Genomic DNA, 12,383 nt, shown 5'->3' on the forward strand with positions numbered 1-12,383 from the left:
GAGTGCAGAGTGGGTTGCTCTTTCTGCCCTATAAGGCTCCGAAGTAGGAGGCTTTTAGTCAACTTAGATTGCAGACCACAGGAAAGAGTATACCTTCCTTAGCAAAGATACGTTCCTTTGTATCTCTGCTTCCTTACTGACTAGCTCTAGTCTGAGTTTTATCTCCCTGGTATAATTTTGTTGAAAGTTGCAAGAAGCAGCCAAGACATACAACATTCTGAATCTTTCCTACTATTTCCCTTAAAGCTATAGCACTCCAATATAATTAGTGAGTGGTTTAGTGAGATTTTTGCCACCACATAACAATTATCACTGGTTTTTCAGTCTTCAGTATCTGAATGCTCACCACTTTATTAAGCCAGTGCTATATACATAGTATATTCTTTCTCATGAGGCATCTTGCTCCTGGAACCAAATTCTGAATTAAGATTATATTCAACCATTTGTGACCCCCCCAAAAGTGAAATAATAGTGGCTTTAAATATGACAAATTTATTTTTCTCTTACGTAAAAGAACCCCAGAGATAGGTAACCCAGGGCTGGTGTGGTGCTCCACAGTGTCAAGGAACCAGTTTATTTCTATTTTTGTTGTCTTACCGTTCTCAACTTGTGGCTTCTTCCTCATAGTCTGAGATGGCTGCTTGTACTCCAGCACCTCATCCACATTCCAGCCAGCAGGGAGGAGGGTCCAGAGAATAAAGTACTCAGTTCCTTTAAGGACATTTCCTGGAAATGCTACTTAATACTTTTATAGGCATACCTCATTTTATTGCACTTTGTTTTATTGTGCTTTGCAGATAACTGTGTTTCTTACAACTTGAAGGTTTGTGGCAACCTTGTGTTGAGCAAGTCTGTGGGTGCCATTTTCCCAAGAGCATTTGTTCACTTTGTGTCTCTGTGTCATGTTTTGATAATGCTCACAATATTTTAAGCTTTTTCATTATTATATTTGTTATGTTGCTCTGTGATCAGTGATCGTTGATGTTACTACTATGACTCACTGAAGGCTTAGATGGTGATTCCTATTTTTTAGCAATAAAATATTTTAAAATTAAGGTATGTACTTTTTTTTAAAGTTTAACATTTTTTGTTGAGTTATAGTCATTTTACAATGTTGTGTCAAATTCCAGTGTAGAGCACAGTTTTTCAGTTATACGTGAACATAAGTTATGTACATTGTTTTTTAGACTTAATGCTGAACCTTTCCATGTTAAGATATGCCACCAACAAGCTATTTGAAGACTTTCATGTTGGTGTGCGTTTGCACTTTCTTTTTTTGCTATCCGCATCATGCTTGTTGCCTGAACAGATACCTTCAAAATGTACTGCACTGCTGATTGCTACTGTGTCTTAGCGTTTTGTAAATTCTACCGTAATTGCTCTTAGATGTAACCATAATGTGGAAATTCCTGCAGTGCTTTGGATAACACTTTTGTTGTATTATTTATGTGTTTGGGAAATGGATTTCTTTTGCTTGTACTCTCTTTCCTTTTTTATTTTAAAGCTTTAAATATAATTGTACTGAAGTTAAAATCATATTTATTAATATCTGTTACATTTTATTCCATCAGAAGTTCTCAGCACCTTTTTAGACATATTAATTGGCTGAGAGTAATACTGTTTGAATCAAGAGGCTGTCAGATGGGATCAATAATAGGCCATGATTTAGGAGCTGTTTTTATGTTGCTGAGATTTATTATGTTTCCAGAGGTTCTGCCTTAACTGAAGCCTTTATGACCATGAGAAATTAAAAATGCTTTTTAAAACAGAAACTGCACTGTATGTCGTGAAGGTAACATGAAGAGCCAGTGCTTTGCGTGGTAACTGATCTTGCCAGAATAGATTCATTTAATTAATAAGTTAGCTTTTAGAATTAGAGTGTGACTGGAAGAATAATTGATGAGTATGCCGATGATATACCTTGGTGTTTCAGCTCTAATGCTGTGGTGCTGTCATAGATTGTGCATTGTTCTGAGGGTCCCTCTTTGGTCCACTGTCTTGCATGTACACAGACAGAGTCCCAAATCCCAGGTGAGCCTTGGCCCAGGAGAGCCCAGTTAGGCAGTCACATATGCCTGGGAGCCACAGCTGGTGGGAAGATGGACTGGCGGTCCCCCTCACCAGGAGGTGCCTGGGAGCTGTAGCCTGGCCTTTTCTGCTTGACCCATGGACACTCTTCTCTTCAGTGTACTTTTTTCTCTGAGTGTGGGTTGCTGGATTTGGATTTGAGTTTGCTGTATTCCTATAAAGTTGTGACAGTTTCTGGATTTTTGTGTGTGTGTGTGTGTATGTGGCAAGATAGTTTATTCCCAGTGTTTTAAAATATTTGATCAAGAATTTAGGGGGAGGGAAAGGGAAAAAAAAGAAAAAAGAATTTAGGAAAAATATTCATGGCTCCTTTTATAAAGAGGAAGCATATTCTTAAGATACAGGGAGAAAACTCATTGGGAAACCTAAGGATATGAGGCTCTGGCACTGGAAAATAAGGCTTTTTTAAAAACATCCATTGTAGGGTGGAAACAAAGCCTAGTACTGTAAATGTCTTCCTTTTCCCCCACCTGCTGCCTGTCTTCATCCCAGGTGAGATTTGTCTCAACAAGTTTTTCATTCCAAAGTTAGTATGTTCAGAAATAACTAGTCTTTTTCATATTATTCATACATGAATAAGATCACTAGGGCAGACTTTCTATACTGTGGCCTGGCAACATTTCAGGTTGTCCTGGCTCATTGGAGTGTAAGGTTTTGGTGTCAGAGTGGAAATGACAGAATTCCTAACTTGAAAATTGCCTTATGACGAATTACAACATTTTATAGGTGAATACACAAAATTTGTTCAGTGCACATTTAAATTTACACAGGTCTTTTATACATAGCATGTGAACTTCTAAACACCCATCATTCTTACTCTTAGAGAAGAAATCTCTAAAAGACAAATAGAATTCCACATTTAAAAACTGGAATGCATTTGGACACCATAGGAGAGGGATTAGGAGCCATAAAGAAAGCATATCTGTAGTGTTTGTGGGCATGAATGTAGTTCAAGGAATGTAATGATGTCATCTTGCCAAAATAGTGCTTTAAATTTTAAGCAGCCTTTTCTTGGGGAGGGAGGACTTGGATGTAGGGATTAAGGCAGACTGTCAAATTTCTGTTAAATATTTGCAACAAAATACCACCTTGCAGTTAAACTCTCTGATTTTCAGAATAACTTCTCATGAGATCCTTTAAGATAATAGGATAGATAGTAACAATTTTTATTCGGAGTGACTTGCTTAAGGTCATATCACCAAACTCAGTGATATAAGGTATTAAGATATATATAGGTCACATATCATAACGTATCCCCAAAACAACATTATTGCAGTTGTTAATAGGGGCCAGACAGAATGGTAAATTATACCAAACTCAGTCAGGCAGCAGGCCGAGGTGAACAGTTTCCCCTACAAACCATTCTCTGCACAGTTGCCAAAGTAATCTTTTAAAAACATACGTCAGATCATATCACTCCATTGCTTAAAGCTTCCCAGGGGCATCCCGTTTTTCATAGAATATACTTCTCCCCCCTGCTCTGCTCTCTGGCCAAACTGGTCTTTCAGTTCCTTGACGATGCCAAGCTCATTCCCATCTCGTGGCCTCTGAACTTGTACATGCTGTTTCCTCTGCATGGCTGGCTGCTTCTTGTCAAGTTCAGATAGTGTAAGATTGTGTACTGGTTAGAGGCATGGGTTCTGAAACCTGATGCCTGCATTCAAGTTATTTAGCCTCTCAGTGTCTTCATCTCCTCAACTGTGAAAAGATGAATAATATAAGTAAATATCTCTTAGTGTTGTGAAGGTTGAATACATACACACAAAGTGCCTCACTTACAGTAAGTGCTCATTAGGTTTATCATGCAAGTCTCAGCTCAGATATCACCTCCTTAATGAGACCTTTCTTGAACATATAATCTAAATTAGCCATCCTTCCCCTGAATAATACTTACAGTTGTCTGAAATTATTTTATTGTATATTTATTTACTTTTATTTTTGTGTCTTTCGCACTATAATATAAGCTCCATGAAAGCAGGGATACTTTCTGTTGCATTCCCAGTGCCTGAAACAGTGCCTAATCAATATGTATTTGTTGAGTGAATTAATAGAGGCCAGATCCACCCCAAAAGATATTAGGTGACATTAGGACTGGATTTTCTTTTTTAGGGGGGTTGGCAGTGGGAGGTAGTTGTGACATTAGGACTGAATGGCAATTTGTGTCAGAGTTAAGGTGTTCCCAAGTGTACCCAATACCATTCCATCATGTTCCAATCTGTGGATGTCTGGCCGGTGCCTGCAGAGAATGACGTGGAGAGGTAATCAACAGAAAAGGAGTTGAGCCTGAGGATAAAATACATACTTTACTTTTATCTTAAATGTTTATATTTATTTCTGTTGCTTCCAGCTGTTAAGTTCATGTCCTTTCATATAAGCTGTTGAGCTTACTTGTGTCTTTAAGTTTGGGGACAGCTGGTTGCCCCTCAGCATTATAAAGTTACAGCTGTATTGAGCTTCTTCTAAAATAGTGTGAGTAGAAAGTACTGATACGTAATTAGATACTCAGCTGTATATGATAATTTTAGGAGTCAGAGGGATGGTCTAAAACCCAAAGTAGGCAATCTGAGACCAGGAATTCCTGATTATCAACAGTCAGGTTAGATAGCAATTTATCATTCCCTTGTATCTTTACCTCTGCCTTTTACTCTCCCTACTTTTCTTTTCTGTTTTCTTCCTATTCCTGTATTTTAAAACTTCCATCTTCTACCTTTATTTCCGTGTTTTCCTCCTCATGTACATAATGGAAACTCAAATGCTGTTTCCATTATTTGGCTTTGGCTTCTGCACGCAGCATCCAGAGTCAACTTCATCATCCCCTCAGATAAAATTCCTTCCCCTTTCTTCCCTGTTTCTGTTAGTAGAATTACCATTCTAGCAGTCACTCTGGCTTAAAACTGCAGTCACCTTTGATACCTTCCTTTCTTCACCACCGCTCCTGCAACCAGAGACACATCCTTTCACATATAAATTCTGTCATTCATTCAACATTAATTCAGCAAAGATCTGAGTCCTTGCTCTGTGCCAGGTTGTGACTCTGTGTTGTATGGCAGTTCCCTCCTTTCTGCATTCACTCCCCCAATTCAGGATCTCAGCACGTTATACTTTGCCTAATGAAAGAAGCTTTGTAACTTTTTTCCCCAACCTCATATTCCTTTTCTCCAATCCAGTATTTATTCCACTGCCACATTTATTCTCTAAAACATGGCTTGATCATGTTGTTCCCTACTTCCTAGAGTGAAACTCAGCTTGCTGGTGCAGGCACATCTCTTATAACTTGTGGTTGATTGCCCCTTAGAACGTACGCCATACTTCCTCACACCTATTGTTTTTGTTCATGCTGTTCTGTCTCCTGGAAGAATATAAGCTCCCTGAGGGCAAGAGCTTTGTTTTATTCACTGTAGCATCCCCCAGCTCCCAGAACAGTACCTGGTATGTAGTAAGTACTCAGTAGATGTTTATGGAAAGAATGAATGAAAAATAAGTGCATCCTGTCAGTCCTGTCCATTTTCTATGACTGTTCTTAAACGTTCTTATGACCTTTCTTCGGAAGCCTTTTCTGATCTTCTGTGTATTTCTCTTTAAGCGAAAATACCTACCCATGGCAGAACCTTCTTTGCTCGTTCTTCTGTTTCAGTACTGACTTGATTATACATGTCATTTGGTTGCTGTGAGATTAATATAGTCAGTAAATGAACAAAGGTTTATTGCATTCCTGTTCTGTGTCAAGCTTTGTATCTAGGTACTTGGGTCAAAAAGACAGTAGAACGGAATTCCTTTCCTTGGTGAACTTAGCTGTCTAGTGGAGGATCAATCCATTATAGTAGTAGTAACAGTAAGCAGTGAGAAGCAAGCCTGGGATCTTATGAAAGCATATAGCCTGTTGGAAGGGGATGGATAGCAGGGAGCAGAGGTGGGATGGGGAAGAAGAGGCAATTCTGGACAGTCACAACAGAAAGCAGCATAACAGGTACATATGGTCGGAGCAGAGGGTGCAGGAAGGGGAGAAATGAAGCAAGTACTCTGAAAGGCCTTGCACTGTTGTTGAAGAGGCAGTGCTATATTGTTACGTTTTATCCATTTTGTTGTTGGGGGAAGAGGATAAACTTGGATTACTGATTCCCTGTAGAATGATCAGGAGGAGCTGAAACCTGAAGTGAGCAAAGGCCATAGTTCCATGGAGCTTTATGAAAAAAATTACTTGGAAGGTGAAATTTTTGTTACTTGGAATGCCTTCACACTTGGTTGATAGGCTATATAAGCAATTCCAGTTTGAAAATAATTTTTTTCCTGAGAATTTGAAGGCATACTCTGTTATCTGTTTCCAGTGTTGGCATTAAGAAATCTGATGTCATGTATTATGTTTCACAATTTTGTGGACGAGGGATTTGGGAAGGGCTTAGCTGGGGGATTCTTCTGCTCCACATGGTGTTAACTTGGGTCCACATCGTGGCATTCAGCAAGTGAATGGATATACGTGCCTGACACCTTGGTAGGGATTTCTGGAAGGCTGGTCTCAGTTGGATCCCTTTTATTTTCAGCATAGTCTTGAGACCTCATTTTATGGTCTTCATCAGAGTTGTTGGACTTCTGGGGAGTACCAAGGTAAAAGCTGTCAGTCCTCTTGAAGTCTAGACCTGGAACAGGTGTAGCATCATTTTCACTCTACTCCATTGTCAAGGCAGTCCCAGCCCAGCTCAGATTCAGGAGGAGGGGAAGTAGACTTCACCTGTCAATGAGAGAAGTGTCAGGGAATTTGCAGCATCTTTAATCTGCCATGCCACTCCTCCTGTGCTTCCTGTTGTTTTATATTTTCATGTTTCTTGTATTCCTTGGTTTTGGATGATTTCTAAGATGAAGGGGGAGCAGAAAGGCCTTTTCTTTGCCATCTCTAGAAGCCTGAGTAGTTTTGAATACAACTGAAAATGATGGAGGTGGTAGCTACAGTGGTAAGGGCAACTCGTTAATCAAGGCTTGATGTTTTCCTCACCTTCTACTGTAGGACCTAGGGCAGTGCCTGGTACACAGTTAGCTCTCAGAAGATACCTGTCCTCAAATTTCTTTGTGTCAAATTTTATATATATATATCTGCTTAGATAGTAAGAGTTTTAAAGATTTTGGTTTATCTATTAGTTGAAGATAAATCAAGGAAAATAAAAGTAAAAATCTGTGTAGCTTAAAAAACTTCATTAATTGATAAAAAATACTTATATAAAGAAAAAAATTTTTAGAAAAACCATATCATTTAGGTGTATATGAAACTCTTTATGTCATGGGTCATAGTAAAGAATCACATGAATATATACTTTTTAAGAATTATCAGGTGTCTGCATGAGCTCTTCCATTTCTCTGACACATTTTGTGCTGTTGCTTCTAGTTACATATGCCACCCAGCACCAGCAGAAGGCATGCAGCCCCAAAACGGGGTGGGGTGGAGGAAAGATGAGGCGGAATCAGGCCAGCCAGAGAGGGAAGCAGATGGGTTGTGGGAGATGACCCTGCCCCCATGTTGTTTTTGTTCTGGCTGCTACTGATCTTGTGTGAATCAGCAGCCAAGAAAGTGAAGTTGGTGATCCTATGGTGAAAGAAAAGGTTTGATCTTTGGGCTCAGAAGAATTACAAATTTACAACACTAAAACATGAGATTTTTTTCCTTTTGGTTACTTTAATAATTTTTCCTTGGAGACATTTCAGGAAGTATTTTGTTTGAGATATTGCCTTTTTAAGTTTTCTAAATAATCTGATATATATATAATCTGAGATAAATCTTACTCTCTTAGGTTTTCTTTTTCATGCAAGTTTTACAGTAAGTAAAATTTTAGGAATATTCAGGAATTGGTGGAGATGATCCACGATGGCTATTCCTTAGCATATTTGAATCTTGTCTCTAGATTGTCAGAGTTTACTAGGACTCACTCCTGTGAGCTGTTTAAAAATGAGTAGAAAGTAGTATGTTTGCTAGAGAAATTTTCCCATTGCATATATTTCATGCTAAACATTCTCTCTTTTCTTTTGTCAGTGCTTGTACTTGACTTTTGTTTGGCTTATTTTCCAAGGTCAAGACTGAGGAAATCTTGCTTTGTGTCTCACCAAGTCTTCATTCTGTTTTATGGAAGAATCTTTTTTTAAATTTTTTTCTTTACATTTTCTAGGTGACTTTATTTAAATAATTAGGTTTATTTATCTTTGGCGGCGGTACTGGGGGTTGAACCCAGGACCTTGTGCATGCTAATAATCATGCACTCTACCACTGAGCTATACTCTCCCCCCAAGAATCTTATTTTAAAAAATGTTTTTAAAAAAAATCATAAGAATGTTACCAAACATACACCACTGTAGAGAGAGTAATAGTATAATGAATCTCCATACCCAGTACTCAGCTTCAACAGTTATCAACAGTCTGCCACGCTTGTTTCTTCTATTCCTCCACCCCTTATGATTTTTTGTGGAAGAATTTTACTGTATTGCCGTTTAATATTAGCATTTTTGAAAGGATATATCCTGAAACTTTTGAAATCTTGAAATTAACAAATACTACTATAACATATAATTTGCCCAGTAAAAATGTGTGGTAAAATATATAGGTATGTAAAAATTTTAAGTGACCTCTTCAAGTCCTTAATGATCATATAAATATGGAACTTAATCAGTTACTAAGCTATTAAAATAAATTCTGAGTGGAGCACTCACTAAAACAGTTTTTCAGATGGCTTTTTCTCTTCAATTTAGGCAGTGGCAGGCACGATCATGGTCCAAGTCACTACAGAATTTGCTGTTCCTTTCTTTAATCTATTAAGAATGTATGAGTTCTAAGAAACATCACTTTTTAAACTTCATTTTCTCTTCGTGCCTAGCACTGGATTTGGGTTGACTTTCTTTTGGGGCCATATTCCATAGTTACTGAAAAAACATATTTTATTTTTTAGAAGTACTGGTTATGTGCATTAAGTGCATACCTGAATTACCGGCTCATGCAGTTTAACTTCATGCTTCATTAGAAAAATCATATCATATAATGGATGGATCTTTATTGTCTCTTGGGAGCAGTCACAAGTGAATGTCAAATCTGAGTCTCAGCAATAATAAGTCAGTTAAGGCATGTTTTAAAGAATAGATAATTTATTCTTTCAAGCTCAGTGAGTAGTATGAGTTAGTTTAGTAAATTATTTTTTCAGCAGAGATCTTGCCAGATCATTTAAAAATTACTGTTAAAAAATGACATTAAATTTACCATTTTAATCATTTTTAAGTGTTTAGCTCAGTAGTGTTAAGTATGTCATTGTACCACAGATCTCTAAGATTTTTTGTCTTGGAAAGTTAAAACTCTATATCCAGTAAACACTATTGCAAGACCATTTTTTAGTGAAAAAATAGCTCATTTGAAATGAGAAGTATTTATTTACATACCAACATTGAATTGTTAGTCTCTTTTGTAATCATGTAAAGAATTACACATTATGAGGCAGAATTTTAGTTTTTCTCTTAATACAATAACACTATAAAATTGCTGGTGGGAGGTTGCGCCAAGATGGCGAGTAGAGAGACTACAGCTCACCGTCTCTCACAAATACATCAAGAATTACATCTAAAAACCCGCTGAATTGCACACAACACCTACTGAACTCTGGCAGAGTGTCTCTAGTTTCGAAATACAGGATTCTCACAAAATCCGATAAACAATAGGGAACTGTATTCAATGTCTTGTAGTAACTTACGGTTAAAAAGAATATGAAAAAAAATATGTATATTCCTGTATGACTGAAGCATTGTGCTGTACACCAGAAAGTGACACAACATTGTAAACTGACTATACTTCAATAAAAATATATTAAATAAATAAATAAAATTGCTGGCACTCTTTTATCCTACCCTTCCCCCAAGTAGCATACAATTTTTCTTAATCTCAGACTTCATTATAGTATCACAGGTATCAGTTAAGTCTGAAGTAATGAAACTTTGCTGTTTGGTTAAGAACTTTTTATATGAAACTATGATTCTACCCCAGCAGTTTAACTGGAGTACTTAAATGGAATGAGGGTTACTGGTTCTTATCCTGAGTTCCAAACATTATTCTTAGTGTTTCTGTATCTTTCATGCAGTCTTTTTATATCATTCAGACTTTCCTCAAAATCTGCCTGCCTTGGTCCTCGGATTATCTTTAGGTATCTTTCATTTGCTTGTCTTTTTTTGACAAATATTTATCAAGTGGCTGTTAAAGTACAGTTACTATTTGCAGGATCTGTCTACTGCCTACATAGTTGTTACCATCTCAGTTAAATTTCTCCATTTTTTAATGAGAGATATGAACTCATATAATCCATATTGTCTTAACAACTGTTTTTTACAGTTTTATTGAGATATAGTTAATGTATAGCACTGTACAAGTTTAAGGTGTACAGCTTAATGGCTTGACTTCCATATATTGTGCAGTGTTTACCACAATAAGTTTAGTTAACATCCATCATCTTATATAAATACAAAAAAAGTTTTTTTCCTTGTGCTGAGAACTCTTAGGATTTACTCTCTTAACAGCTTTCAAATATACCATATAGCAGTGTTATTAACTCGAGTCATGTACTTTACTTATCTTATAATTGGAAGTTTGTACCTTTTGACTAGTACCTTCGTTCAGTTCCCCTACCCGCCCCCCCACCCTGGTAACTACAAATTCGATCTCTTTTTCTAAGAGTTTGTTTTTGTTTCTGTCTGTCTGTTTTTAAGATTCCACATGTAAGTGTGATCATACAGTATTTGTCTTTCTCTGATTTATGTCACTTAGCATAATGCCCTTGAAGTCCATCCATGTTGCTGCAAATGGCAGGATTTCCTTTTTTTCTTGTGGCTGAATAATATTCCAGTGTATATAAATTGTTCATTGAAGACTTGTTACTGTATATGAAGCTACTTCTAGGTTTTAGGGCTGAAGCTTTGGTACTGTTGCCCTGCTTTCCTTCAGGACTCACTTATGGGTGTTTTGTTTAAAACTTCACATCTCAGTGCCATCATCTGTGTGTGTTAAGGAGAGAAAATGTACTCTTTTAGGGCAGTGGCAAAGGAAAGCCAGATGGATTAACCATGTGTAACAGTTTTTTCCCAGTACACACACTCGAGACATGGCTTAAATGATGGTAAGTCATAGGCAAAATGGGAAAAAATTCTTTGGAGGTTAGATTCTGGATTTTCTTAGTAAACATTTATTGTTTTTTAATTCCTAAAATTGTTCAAACTCCTAAAATTGTTCAAACTCTTAAAAAATTATTTTCCTAATGTTTGCCTGTATTGCCTCTTAGACTATTGAGTTCCTTTTTTTCTTTTGAACTTGCCTCACTCACTGCGTCTGTCAGCCTTTTGAGGAAAAGAGTCCTTAATATCTTTATTCTTCTTAATGTCACCCCCCTCATCTTTTATTGCTCTTATCTGCATCTTTTCCATTCCATTTTATATTTTATGAAGATCAACCAGAACTTATAGTCAGATTTGGACACAATATAGCATAAACATAAAGGCAGAATGTGATGGTCTTTTTAGTTTTCAATGCCTTTCTTCATTCATGGCCTTCCAGTATTTTGTTGGTTTCTTCATCTGAAGCAAATTAGATGAAAATCCTCGCTGAAGACTATAGGGAACTCCTAAATTAGAAACTATGGCTTTTTCATTTTAAAAGCAATATATGTGTTTTAGAGAATAATTGGAAACTAAAGAAAGTAAAAATTTTCATAGTCCAATAAAGAAAACTCATTTTGTGTTTTGGTAAACTCCCTAATAGTCTTTTTTTTCTCTGTATAATATTTTTGTATGAGTATGTGTTTTTATATATTACTTTTCTTAAACTTAACTTCAGACAAACATTTTCTATATTTTAAATGCTTTGTTAAATTATTCTTAATAATTCCACAGGATTTGGTGGATCAATGCAATCTTAATTGCCTTAATTCCCATGTGTTGAAAAGACTTTCATGTTATTTGTATTCCTTGTCATTTTTAAAGATCTTGTTCTTTCTCATGTTGCCATCGTTTTGTTTTTAATATCCCATTCCTGCGTATTATGATTAAATATTCAAGTAGGTTACAGTATTTGAGTTAAAAAAACAAAACCACAAATTTGAAAAGATACATGCACTTCAATGTTCATAGCAGTATTATTCACAATAGCCAAGATATAGAAACAACCTAAGTGTTCATCAATAGATGGATGGATAAAGAAGATGTGTGCGTGTGTGTATGTGTATATATATACACACACACATATATATACAGTGGAATACTGCTCATCCATAATAACGAATGAAATTTTGCCA

The sequence above is a fragment of the Camelus dromedarius genome, chromosome 11 (assembly GCF_036321535.1).
Source record: "Camelus dromedarius isolate mCamDro1 chromosome 11, mCamDro1.pat, whole genome shotgun sequence".
Classification (NCBI taxonomy): Eukaryota; Metazoa; Chordata; class Mammalia; order Artiodactyla; family Camelidae; genus Camelus; species Camelus dromedarius.